The 12,033-nt window shown below is 44.6% G+C and overlaps 1 protein-coding gene across 9 annotated transcripts in view; it reads right to left on the reverse strand.

Annotated features, from left to right (window-relative positions):
* The window catches only part of LOC105105215 (ankyrin repeat domain-containing protein 26), a 75,301-nt gene extending 68,243 nt beyond the window's left edge, over window positions 1–7,058 (reverse strand). For 5 of the 9 annotated variants that reach the window (XM_064493353.1, XM_064493358.1, XM_064493355.1 and 2 more), the window contains exon 1: window positions 6,912–7,054. The gene's annotated coding sequence lies outside the window, so the exon portion shown is untranslated. Of the gene's footprint in view, window positions 1–6,911 lie in introns of all 9 variants that reach the window. The other 4 variants (XM_064493356.1, XM_064493357.1, XM_064493361.1 and 1 more) reach the window with 4 other exon arrangements.
* Between the last annotated feature and the right edge of the window lie 4,975 nt (window positions 7,059–12,033).

Consider the following 12,033-nt stretch of genomic DNA (forward strand, 5'->3'; position numbering starts at 1 on the left):
ATCCTGAGAGACTGCTGACTGGCCAATGAGACTTCCCCTGCCCTCCTCACCCTCATATAGTTTACAGGCAATTGAAGGGAATTTGACAGGTCATTTTAATCACCTGTAATTGTTACTTTGTGGGAGATCAGGTCCAAGTTACAGTGAACCTGGCAGGGCTCCTGCCCCAACCCCAGCCTGGGGCAGAGGAGGACCCACCCACACACATCCTCTTACCTCTCACCAAAAGGCACTGTAGTAGAAAAGAACACACCAGACTTCATATTAGATCTGTTCCTTTTCCTTTAACCCTGTGCCCTGTTTTCTAGGCTTAGTCTTGCCAGCTCTGCACCTTTTGTAAAACAATGTTGCCTTTAGCCTGAAATAGATAGCAGAGCCTATTCTTGGAGCTCTGACCTTTAAGGATGTTAGCACTTCTGCACTCCTATAAAGATAACAAGTTGTAGAAGAGGAAACAACCTTTGTTTTGTTGGGGGTTTTACAGGGGCACCCTGACCTGTCCCACGTGGACAGCGGCAAAAAATTTCCAGATAATCTGTTCTGAAGTCAGTGTGTGGTGGGTTCTTGGGTGTTTACTGTTAGGCTGCATAACTCACATGTTACATGTGTATCCAATATTACATAAATTATAAAGAATGCCACCCAGTTTGGCTGCCACCCCCATACTGCCAGACACAGGAAGGCAGAAGAGCCCTAAAAGCAACCCAAAGCCCCTCCCCTGCCTAAACTACTTTGCCCTCCTCTCCTTCCTCCCCCAGCCCCAAACAGCAGGCCTCAGCCCAGCACAAGAGCAGGGGAAGCAGCACTGGGGTAAGTCTGAGGTCAGCGGGAGACATCTCATGACCACCCCCACCTCACTGTGCCACCTTAGAGAGGTCCAGCCTTATCACATGACTCCACCTGGGCCTCAGGTGCCCAGACCAGTGCTGGACACTGGCCCAAGCTGGATCAGATTCTCTACCCCAGGAGTCAAGAGTGCTCTGGGCAGCTAGGGTCAGCGCTCTTCTGCCAAGTGCATGGGGATGTGGTAAAAGTGAACAGAGAGAAAAAAAAAAAAAGCTGTGCAGAGATGCAGGATGCAAGATTTTGTAAATGTAAACAGGGAGAGGAGTCGCTACCTTGGTCGTTTTTAGTTCCTGGTTACATCCACACCTGAAACTGTAACTGTTCTTCCTGTCCCTGCAACATCATGAGAAACATCCCTGGATCTTAATCACAAACCCCTCAGTTTCTACAGCCCATTTTCTACAAGTTGTGCCTGAAATACTTTAGCACCCTTCCCCACCTTTCACTCAGCTAGCTCCAAGTCATTCTCCAGGTCCCAGCTTAAACAGCACTTCTTCCAGGAAACCCTCCCGGACTACTCCGTAAAAACTTTGCTCCACTTTTTATGGGTATAAAAGGGAGCACTCTGCACCTCACCATATTTCGTAAATGTGATTGCTTTCCCGTTAGACTGTAAACACCAAAGTGTAAAAACCACTTCAATCCTATTGCTTAGCACATAAGTCATGTACACAGTAACGTTACTAAACGGATCAAAATCAAGAAACTGGTGGAGGACATAGAAGGAGTGAGAATGATGAACACCCTTCTGATAAAAATGAAGCTGCTTTGACCCTACCTTCCTCACCCCTTCCAAGTTGCTGGTTCCTCCCTCCTCCATCGCCACAACAGGCCCAAGCTGGTCATGACAAACATCATTTTATACTTTGGTGCCAACACATTCAGGAACCCAGGCTGCAGGAAGCACGTTTCCAGGTAACTCGCTGTAGCACAGGAAAGTCTACAGTAGTTCGGGGGCAAAAAATTACACGTTTTAAGTCTAGACAAATCTCAGTTCTGCTGTACATTTACTGACTCTCAACTCTAGACAAGTTACCTAAGACCCAGTTTCCTTATCTGTAAGTAAAAAATAATACCTCAAAGATGAGGATGAAAATGACTGAAACCACAGCACCTAAGGCAAGCTTGCAGCTAACGCTAGTCAGCTGGTCACAGTGAGGTCCACACAGATCTCACCCCTAGACCCCACCCCCCAGCTCCCACCAGCCACGGCCGGCTTCAGAGCCCAGAGCCTGCCCTAAGACTGTGCACCTGAGAGAGAACTTGGAGAACATCTATGCTGTTGGCTTTTCAATCTATGGGAACCCTAAGAAGTGAAAGAGAAAAGAGAAGCAAAAAGGAAGAAAGAGCATCTCAGGGTCAGTCAGGGGGGCGGGCAGAGCAGGCTGGACTTGGGGTCGGGTACCTCGAGACGTCTGTTGAGGAATTTGGTTGTTTTCTACTTAGCAGGTACATTACCGCAAGCAAGGTGAGGAATAAACTATACAGAGTTCCCGGAAAACTCAACTTCGATGTTTTTCAAAACAACCTTTGTATTAATGCCTGAGAACTGAGAACATACAAATTAAATTGAGCAGAATGGCTTATCAATTATAGCCAACCACCAGAAGCACATTATTAGCGATGTTACTAATATCAAAATGACTTCTGTTTGCATTTTACTTGCACTCAAAACTGTTCAGAAACTCTGGATGTTCCGTTGCTCATGTGAGATGGTCTCCTCACATCTTTGAGCTCCAAAAACCATACAAGAGACTTCTTTATTAAAGTTACATTAACAGTTAAACCAGCACAACTAGGAATCTGGTCTGGAGCATCTGTAGATGATTTATAGTACTGCTGGTCCTCTCTTTCAAATAGGTGGTACCAACACCCAGCAAAATTCCAGGGAGGAATGGAGGGTATTAAGGACAAGGTCATGGAGGAGATGAATCTCGGAGGGAGGCAGGACCTGCCCAGGGCCCAGCTGTTCTTGGAGATGGGCTGGAGGGAAACACCACTGGCATTTGAACAGGATGCTCCTCCAGTGCAGGGGCTGACTGCCGTGTGCGCACTGCGTGCGGGTCATTGGGCACGTCCACCTCCACCACATACACTCCGAAGGCCATTAACACCTCTAATCAATGTAACAACAAAAAGCAAACCAAAATCCACATACATGTCAAAATGCCCCTGGAGACGGGGGGAAAATCACACCCACTGAGTACCCTTACGTAACCAGAAAGAAGAGAGAACAAGCACAGAGGGTAGGAAGTCAAAGAGAGACAATGAGGGAAACAAAATTTGATGAGGAGCCAGCAGAAAAAGGGCATCCTTCAGTGGCTTTCACCTACCAACTCAAGTCCCAGGTCCTTAGAAAACAAAGACCTTCAGAACTTGATCCCGCCCATCCCAGCTGCCTCCCCTCCAGCCCTCTCCCCAAGGCGCCCACCCACACCCCCACTTCCCAGACAACTCCTGGTTTCCCTGACCGGATGTGCCGCGCTTAGACCTCTGTGCCCTGGCATGTGCATTCTGCTCTACCTGGACAGCACGTCTCAAGGCAAACTCCCAGTCATACTTCCACACCCAGTGCCAAGTTTTGTGAAGCCAGACACAGGTGGCCCCACGCCACCCCGCCCTTCCATGCTCCCGCCCAACTGCACCCTGCTGTCTGCAGCAGGAACTACTGAAGGGCTAGGTGCCCCTTGAGTCCTCGCAGGGAATTGGAGCTCAATGAATTCTAAGTAAATGACCTGGCATGAAAGGTTTCTGTAAAAGGCTAACAAAGCAAATCACACAGAAAGCAGACAATAGATATATTCTACTATTGAAAGCATGTATTTTCTCAACTGATTTTTGGTTGAGCATCACTTAGGAACCAGGCAGAGATGCTCTACCACTTCTTCGCTGCGTATCTGTGGGCAAATTAAGTAACCTCGCTGTGTCTCAAATTTCCACTTACTGAAAGGAAACACCCCTGCAGTGTGGGTAAGAGGACTAATTGATATCTGTTTAAAAAAAAAAAGTGACGGAAAGCGCTGACTAAACAGTCATTCTGACTGGCCTGCCGTCATCACAGACATCTTAACAGGATCAGATACAGTACCATCAGGAATGTGAGCACAACGGAATTTTGGTTAAAACAATGTTTTTAGGAGAGCTGAACGTCAACAAACCCAACAGCTTGCCCTCTCGCTGCGCTGTGCTCTCTACAGTCCTCAGTACCAATCCCCAGTGACCACTATGACCCCCGGCTCCGCTGACAATGTGGACTCCCAGGTCTCTGGTCTCCGACCACACCTACTCCTCCTCTAGCTTGCCTGCTATGGACACCTAAAGTCAAGCATTCCTTCAGCTCAGCTCACACATTTTTTTCTCATCTTGTCCCCTCTCAAGGCTTCAGTTAGGATCACTATGGAGATGACCTCACAACCTCTCAATCACATTCAGAACATGTTTCAAGCTGAATTTATCCAACATAGATACTTAATTAGATGATGAAACATACAGCTTCACTTCTCTCTTTCAGACCATTTTTTCCTTTTTTCCCGTCTTACACAACTCACCAGTCCTCAGCTTTCTCTTCCTTTTCCCACCTCTTAAAACTACTTGCTTGCCAAGGTTCCTTCTTTGCTCTTTTGTTCTGTCTCTCTGCTTCTTAATCTCTCTGGGATAATGAACACTTTGAAAATGTCCTAAAAGCTACAGATTCTCTACTAAGAAGATAAACACGCAGAATATATGCATGCAATTTCACCTAACCAGTGATCTCAAATAAGAATCTCTGTTCATCCACACCAGACTACCACTTACACAAATTTTCATCTCCAGATTCTACGTCCCTCTTATTTTCAGGATGCCTTCTGGATATAGCCTAAAGGGTCAACAGCATCCTAAACTTAATGAGTCCAAACCAGAACTCATTATTTCTCCTTACAAACTTCTTCTGCATACAGTATTCCTCCTCAAATAATGGCACCACCATGCACCTAAGCTAGAAGCCTTGGAATTAACAACCTTCCCCATACCACATCACCAGGTCCTGGCTCAGAATCTCTCCCAATCCAAATTCCTCTTCAGCCTCTTACCCTGTAACACCTCATTATCCTTTGCTTCATCCCATACCTGCCATGATCAAAAGTCCACCACTCCTCTGACAAGAGCCCGTTACTGACTCTAACAGCTCCATCTTCCACGCCACTACATCACTTCACCTCTAGAAGGTCACGTAGCCTGATTCCCCATCTCAGTTTTCTCCGGTCACTGAGAGCATCTGTGATCTAGATTCTCCCAGAATTTCAAAACTATTCATGTGCCTGCCTCTTCTCAAAAGTGTTCATTCGTCAAATGGCCCAAGGACGGGATGGGCAATACCCAGCCTCTCACCATGAGACCTGGTGACTTGCACACTTACCAACACGTGAACAGGAATCTGAGCTATGGCAGAGACGAGATGCTGTGGGCAGTAACATCTCTCCGTTACCTTCTAGGACCTTATTTCCTTTAGGTCTGACCTAATTTAATATCTCCTATGGCTCCTAAGCCTCTGAGTTAAAGTGAATTTACACAACTGTATACTGTGAGGCCCTCTGTTCCTTAAGAGAATGAAAACATTCAAGTCTTTTATTTTTTTAATGAATTTTAACTATACTGTGTACCTAGCCAGCATACTTGGTAAAACATTCCCTCCATACATTTCTAAACTTATGACTACTTCTGAAATAATGACGTTACTGATATAAATTTGCTTGGAAGAGTAAAATACGCTAAAATTCCAAATTTACTGATAACACTAATTAAGGAAAATAGGAAGTAATGAAAAGGGCTCCAGCCTCAGAAACCAGATCTCAGTCTATAGTCTCAAGTCTGACTCTTTAGTTGTGAGACCTTAGGAACTGGCTTCACCTGGAAACACTTTCTCTTCTGAAAGAGAGAGAGCACTGCCCTTCCCTCCCTGAAAGGTGGCTGTTCAGGTAACATGAGGTAACAGTACCTAGCACAGTACCTGACACGAAGTGTTCAGAAATAGTTTGCTTCCTTCATTTAACACAAAGGACACACTCACATGGAGAAGTTTAGGTGTAAGGGAGCCTACACTTCCACAACTCTGCCAGCACTAAATACGACGTGTAGTTTGTTCTAATAAAACAACAACACCGTCACCCCCATTCCACGAGCGCTTCTAAGGGATCTGGAGCCAGACAAGGGAGCCCGCACGTGGTTCTGCAAGAACTCCATCAGGGCTGCATACACACTGAGCACTAAAGCAGTAACAGGGACAGTCCACAGCCATTGTGCGAAAATGCATGACTGCCTTTATGCTAGTACTGGAGCTCATGCGGGGTAAAAGGGGGGAAAGTCAAATTAGGCCCAACCCCAAACGACTCCTTAAGAAATCAACACAGTAATGCTGACTTACCTTTCCTGAAATGCCAACAGTACCACCCCAAAATCCATTTAAAAACTTCAAGATTGAAACATTACACACCAACACTGGTGCCGCTTCATGCGGTTTAGAAAGCCTGTGCAGGAGAGCACCCCTGGCAGCAGGGAAGGTGCTGAACCAAAGCTGTTTGCGGTAAACGCACACGAGGGGGGCAAACAAGATGATGATTTAGGGGATGGGCACACATGCCGCTGTGAAACGCTTTCCAGAACAGAGCCGCCGCCATGAGCATCTTAAGGAATTCGCGGCTTCACACAATTCGACGTCAAGGGAAGGTCGCTCGGCCAGCACAAGGAGGTGAGGAGAGCCCGTTCCCGTCCTAGGGGTCCCTGAGTGCCGGGTTCCCGGCCTCCACCCTCCCCGCACGGGCCCCTCCCCCACTCCCCGCGCCCAGCGACGGCCGCCCAGGACAGGCCCTCCCGCGAAGCGCCGCGAGCAACGCCCCAGTCCGAGCGGCCCGGCCCCGCCCGACACCCCCGGCGCGCGGAAGGCGGGGCAGCCCCTCCGGGGTCGGGGCCGGGCTCGGGGTTGGGGTTGGGGTCGCGCGGCCGGGGCCGACGCCGCAGCTGCGCCCGCCGAGGCCGGGCGGGGGCCCGCGCGGGCGGGTGCGGCCGGCACCCGGGGCGCAGACACTCACCACACGACGCCGTGGGAGCCCTCGCCGAGGTAGCAGGTTGCTGGAGCGCGGCCCCCCGTCGCACACCTGCCCGCGGACCGCCTCGGGGCGCGCGCCCGCCGCCGCCGCGCCGGGCACTGAGCTCCGCGGCCGCCGCTCGGCCAGCGCCGCGCTTCCCGGAGACACCGCGCCGCCGCCGCTGCAGCCGCCGCCGCTGTGGAAGGGAGCAGGACCAGCAGCGCTCGAGAGACCTGACGAGCCGCCGTCAGCTCGACCAACCTCCGCCTGCCTGCCTGCCTGACGAACTGCCCGTTGGGCGGGCGGAGGGAGGGGCGCCGCTGAGGAGGGCGCTGGGGCGGGGCCGGAGCCGCAGAGTGCGCGCGGATTGGCTCCCGTGGCCCCGGGGGCGGGTCTGCGTGCTAAGGGAGGAGACACGTGTGTGTAAACTAGTGTCCCCTGAGATTTGAGAAAGAGTGGGTCCATTACAGAATATTGAATATAGTTCCCTGTGCTACAGAGAAACCTCTTTCTTCCCACCCTTTTTTCTTCCTTCGCTCTCAACATCATCTCCTGCCTGCCCCTTCCTTCTTTCCTGATGTCATAGCCCAGTGCAAGTGGAGGAGAAGGAGGCAAGCAGTTCACAACTCTCTGTAGCATGATCAGAGGAGGACTCTCTGAGGTGGAGACATTTAAGCCCAGATCTGAAGGGTCAGAAGGAACCAGCCAAGTGTGGGGTGTAAGGGACAGAGAATTGCAGGTGTACAGAATGGAAAGACAACCATGGATGCACTCCAAGAGATAGCAAATGGGGGAGGGGGAAATGGCAGATGAGGTTATAGAGGGGCCAAAACCGGGAAAGGCCATGGAAAACCTCACCTGAACTGTCCGGGGAGGCGGGTGTGTTCCATGGCTTAATGAGAAAAAAAAAGAAGAAGAAGAAGAAGAAGGAAGGAAGAGAGAGAAGAAGAAGAGAAGGAAGGAAGAGAGAGAGAGAGAAAGCGAGCAAGCAAACAAGAAAGCAAGCAGAACGAAGATGAGTCCTGAGGCTGAGAAGGTGAGTGAATGAGAAATGGAGAAGCTGGATGAGCCTGAAAGAACGTGTCTGGACTGCCTCTCTCAGCTGAGGCTCTACACCTAGATTTTGGATCTTGTCAGCCTCCTCTTCCCACATACTTATTAGTTCATGTAAGTGGAGCTATTTCTGCAGCACCAAGGCCTAGTTCACTTCAAACAGCGCAAGACAGTTTTCAGTGTCTCTACAACTTTGTTAGGGCTGCCAGAAAAAGCACTGCAAACTGGGTGGCTTAAAGAACAGAAGTGTGAGATGTGCAAATAGTAACTACTGTATATAAAATAGATTAAATCTTTCCCTTGAGTTTTATGATTGTTCACTTGAAAATGATGTGTTTTCTCCTCCTCTGGGTACTATTAAAAATTTCTCCTTGATTTTGATTTTAGCATCTTGTCTATGATGCATTTATGTTTTTTTCTTTTATTTTTTGTCCTTGAGATTTATAGAGATTCTGAATGTTTTGCTTGACCACTTCTCTGAGGTAAGAAAACTCTCAGATATTGTTTCTTCAAATATTAGCTCTATCTCTATCCCACTTTTCTCTCACTCTTCCTCCCTCCTGCTTCTCCTCCACCTCTCCCCTTCTCCTTCTTATCTATCTCTCACTCTCTCTTTGCATGTTACTTCAATAGTATACATATACGTTAGTGACTTCATTGCATGCTTATGTGTTACTTATGTTCCGTTTATGTTCTTATATATTTTCCATTTTTCTTTGTTTCAATAATTATTTTATATTGGTTTATCTTTCAGATCACTAATTCTCTTTTATGCATTGTCTGTAGTTTTACTTATTGTATTTTTACAAATTTCTAATTTAACAATTTTGTACATGAAGCATTGTAATCATATTTCACTTGAAGTCAGTGACTGATAACTCCAACATATAAGACATATTTGGATCTGTTTCTATTGTCTTTTTTTTCATAATTTCCTAATATTTTGGCCTGGCTCCAGGCATGCCTGATAATTTCTTATTTAATGTTGGATACTGCTTTTAAAAATACATGCAGAGGAACTGGAAAACATCATACTGCTCCACAGAGGATTTAATTTTCTTTTGTCAGGAAGATAACGGCAGACAGATCTTCTGATCCAGTCAAGACTGGTCCATTTTTATACTTTTCCTACTCCAGGGATATAGCCTCCTGGTTGCAAGGGTAAGATTGTGTCTTCTTATTTTTCTGGGCCATAGCTGTAATTGGCCATTAGTCTTAACAGTTTTAGCCTTCTCTTGCTCTGGCTCACAGAATGAGGTTGGTTCTAACTTCTTTTCTTCAGGATAGTCCTCCAAGTCACCTTTCCCACATGTGGAGAGTGATGTCTGCTCACAACCCTGGAACGCTGCTGGCCAGTGTCCTTAGCCTCGCTCATGATTTCTCCTCTGTTTCTGGGACATGAATAAGGGTATCTTCTTTTTTTGGCAATATCTTCCTGATTTTTCCTTTGTGTATTTTATATGTCATTACTCTGTATTTTCAGTAAATACGTGGTCAATGATGTTTTGTACATTTATTTTCCTACTCCACCCCCTTTCTGATCTTCTACACTTTGGGGATGAATTCAGATATAATTTACATTAAGTTTATGTATGATTATTCATGATTTATATTATACCATTAAATAATACCTTTTAATAATATATTTATATAAGCAAAATACTAGCAAACAAAATTCAATGGCATATTAAAAAGATAGTGTACCATAATCAAGTAAAATCTGTCCCTGGGTTTCAAGGATAGTTCAACATATGCAAATCAATCAATGTGATGTGCCATATTAAAAAAATGAAGGCTAAAAACTATACAATAATCTCAATAGATGCAGAAAAAGTGTTTAACAAAATGTAAAACCCTTTGATGATAACTCTCAACAAATTAGGTATAGAAGAAAAGTACCTCAACAAAATAAAAGTTGTATATGACAAGTTAACAGCTAACATTATGCTCAATGTTGAAAAACTGAAAGGTTTGCCTCCAAGAGCTGGAAGAAGGCAAGGATGTCCATTTTTACTATCCAACATAGTACTGGAAGTCACAGCCAGAACAATTAGGCAAGAAAAAAATAAAAGGCCTCTAAGTTAGAAAATAAGTAAAATTACCTCTGTTTGCAAATGACAAGACCTTATATGTAGAAGACTCTAATGACTACACACACACACACACCAACACACAAAAACCTATTGGGACTAATAAACAAATTCAGTAAAATTCCATGATACAAAATCCGTATTTATAAATCAGTTGAGTTTCTATACACCAAACTATGCAAAAATGAAATTACAGAAACAACCTAATTTATTACAGCATCAAAAAGAATAAAATATTTAGAGAAAACTTAACCAAGAAGGCAAAATACTTTTACACTGAAAACTGTAAATCACTGATGACAAAAATTAAACAGACATAAATAAATGGAAAGACATTCATGTTTATAGATTGGTACAATACTGTTGAAATGTGTGTACTATCTAAAGTGATCTATAGAGTCAATGATATCTCTTTTAAACTTCCAGTGGCCTTTTTCAGATATGGAAAAACAATTCTAAAATCCAAATGGAACCACAAACATCCCAAATACGCTCTTGAAAGAGAACAAAGCCTAAGGTATCACACTTCCTAATCTTAACCTATATCATAAAGCTATATTAATCAAAACAGTATGGAATTGGCATAAAAACCAATACATGGACCAGTAGAACAGAATAGAGAGCTCAAAATAAATCTACACATATGAGGCCAACTAACCTTTGACAGGAACACCAAAAATACACAAATGGGGAAACAATAGTCTCTTTAATAGTTTGGGGAAAACCAGATATCCACATACAAAAGAACGAAAGTAGACTCTTATCTTACACTATATACAAAAATTTAACTCAAAATAGATTAAAAACTTAAATGTAAGACCAGAAACCATAGAACTCATAGAAGAAAACATAGGATAAAATTCCTTGACCAAAAAAAAAAACAGAAAAAAAACTTGTCATGCGTTCCCTACTATGACACCGAAAGCACAGGCAAAAAAGCAAAAATAGATAAATTTGATTCCATTGAACTAAAAGGTCTTTGCACAGCAAAGCAAATGATCATCAAAGTGAAAGGCCAACAACCTCTGGAATGGAAAGAAGCATATTTGCAAACCATATACCTGATAGTGTGTTAATAACCAAAATACATATAAAACTCCTAAAACTCAATAGCAAAGCACCAATCTGATTTCAAAAAATGAGAAAAGGAACTGAATAGACATTTCTCCAAAAAAGACAAACAACTGGCCAATGGGTATATGAAAAGGTGCTCAACATCCTTCGTCAATAAGGAAATGCAAATCAAATCACAATGTGGAAAAAACCCAATGTGCTATCACCTCATATTTATAAGGATGGCTATTATAAGCAAACAAGCAAACAAACAAACAAAATGAAGAAACAGAACAAGATACTACCGTTTGTAAGGATGTGGAGGAAATGGAACCCTTGAACACTGTTGGTGGGAATGTAAACTGTTTATATCTATTACGGAAAACAATACGGAGATTCCTCAAAAAATTAAAAGTAGAACTATTGTATAATCTGGCAATCCCACTTCTGGGTATATGGGCAAAGGAACTCAAATCTGAATCCCTAACAGATATCTGCACTCTCAGGTTCACTGCAGCATTACTCACATTAGCCAAATATGGAACCAACCTAAATGTCCATTGATAAGCAAATGGATAAAGAAAATGTGGCATACATATATCTATATAATGGAATACTATTCAGAAGAAAACACAGCCATTTGCCAACAATATGCATCATGGAGGGGGACGCCTTATCCAGGCTCAGGACATCAGCAAACAGGAGACTGGAGGGAGGAACAGATACTAACACATAACGGGTAGTGAGTGAGGAAGCTGGGGTGCTTAGGGATGTCTGTGTTCTGTGAGCCAACTCCCAGAGTCAGATTTATGTGCAGTTGTGGAATTACAAGCATTTGATTCTAACCACAGTGGTCTTAATCCCTAGACAACTAGGAAGAATTCCTAAAATATTCAGTGATCTTGAAGTGTAATTTCCTTTTGAAATCA

Source organism: Camelus dromedarius, chromosome 14 (genome assembly GCF_036321535.1).
Source record: "Camelus dromedarius isolate mCamDro1 chromosome 14, mCamDro1.pat, whole genome shotgun sequence".
NCBI lineage: Eukaryota > Metazoa > Chordata > Mammalia > Artiodactyla > Camelidae > Camelus > Camelus dromedarius.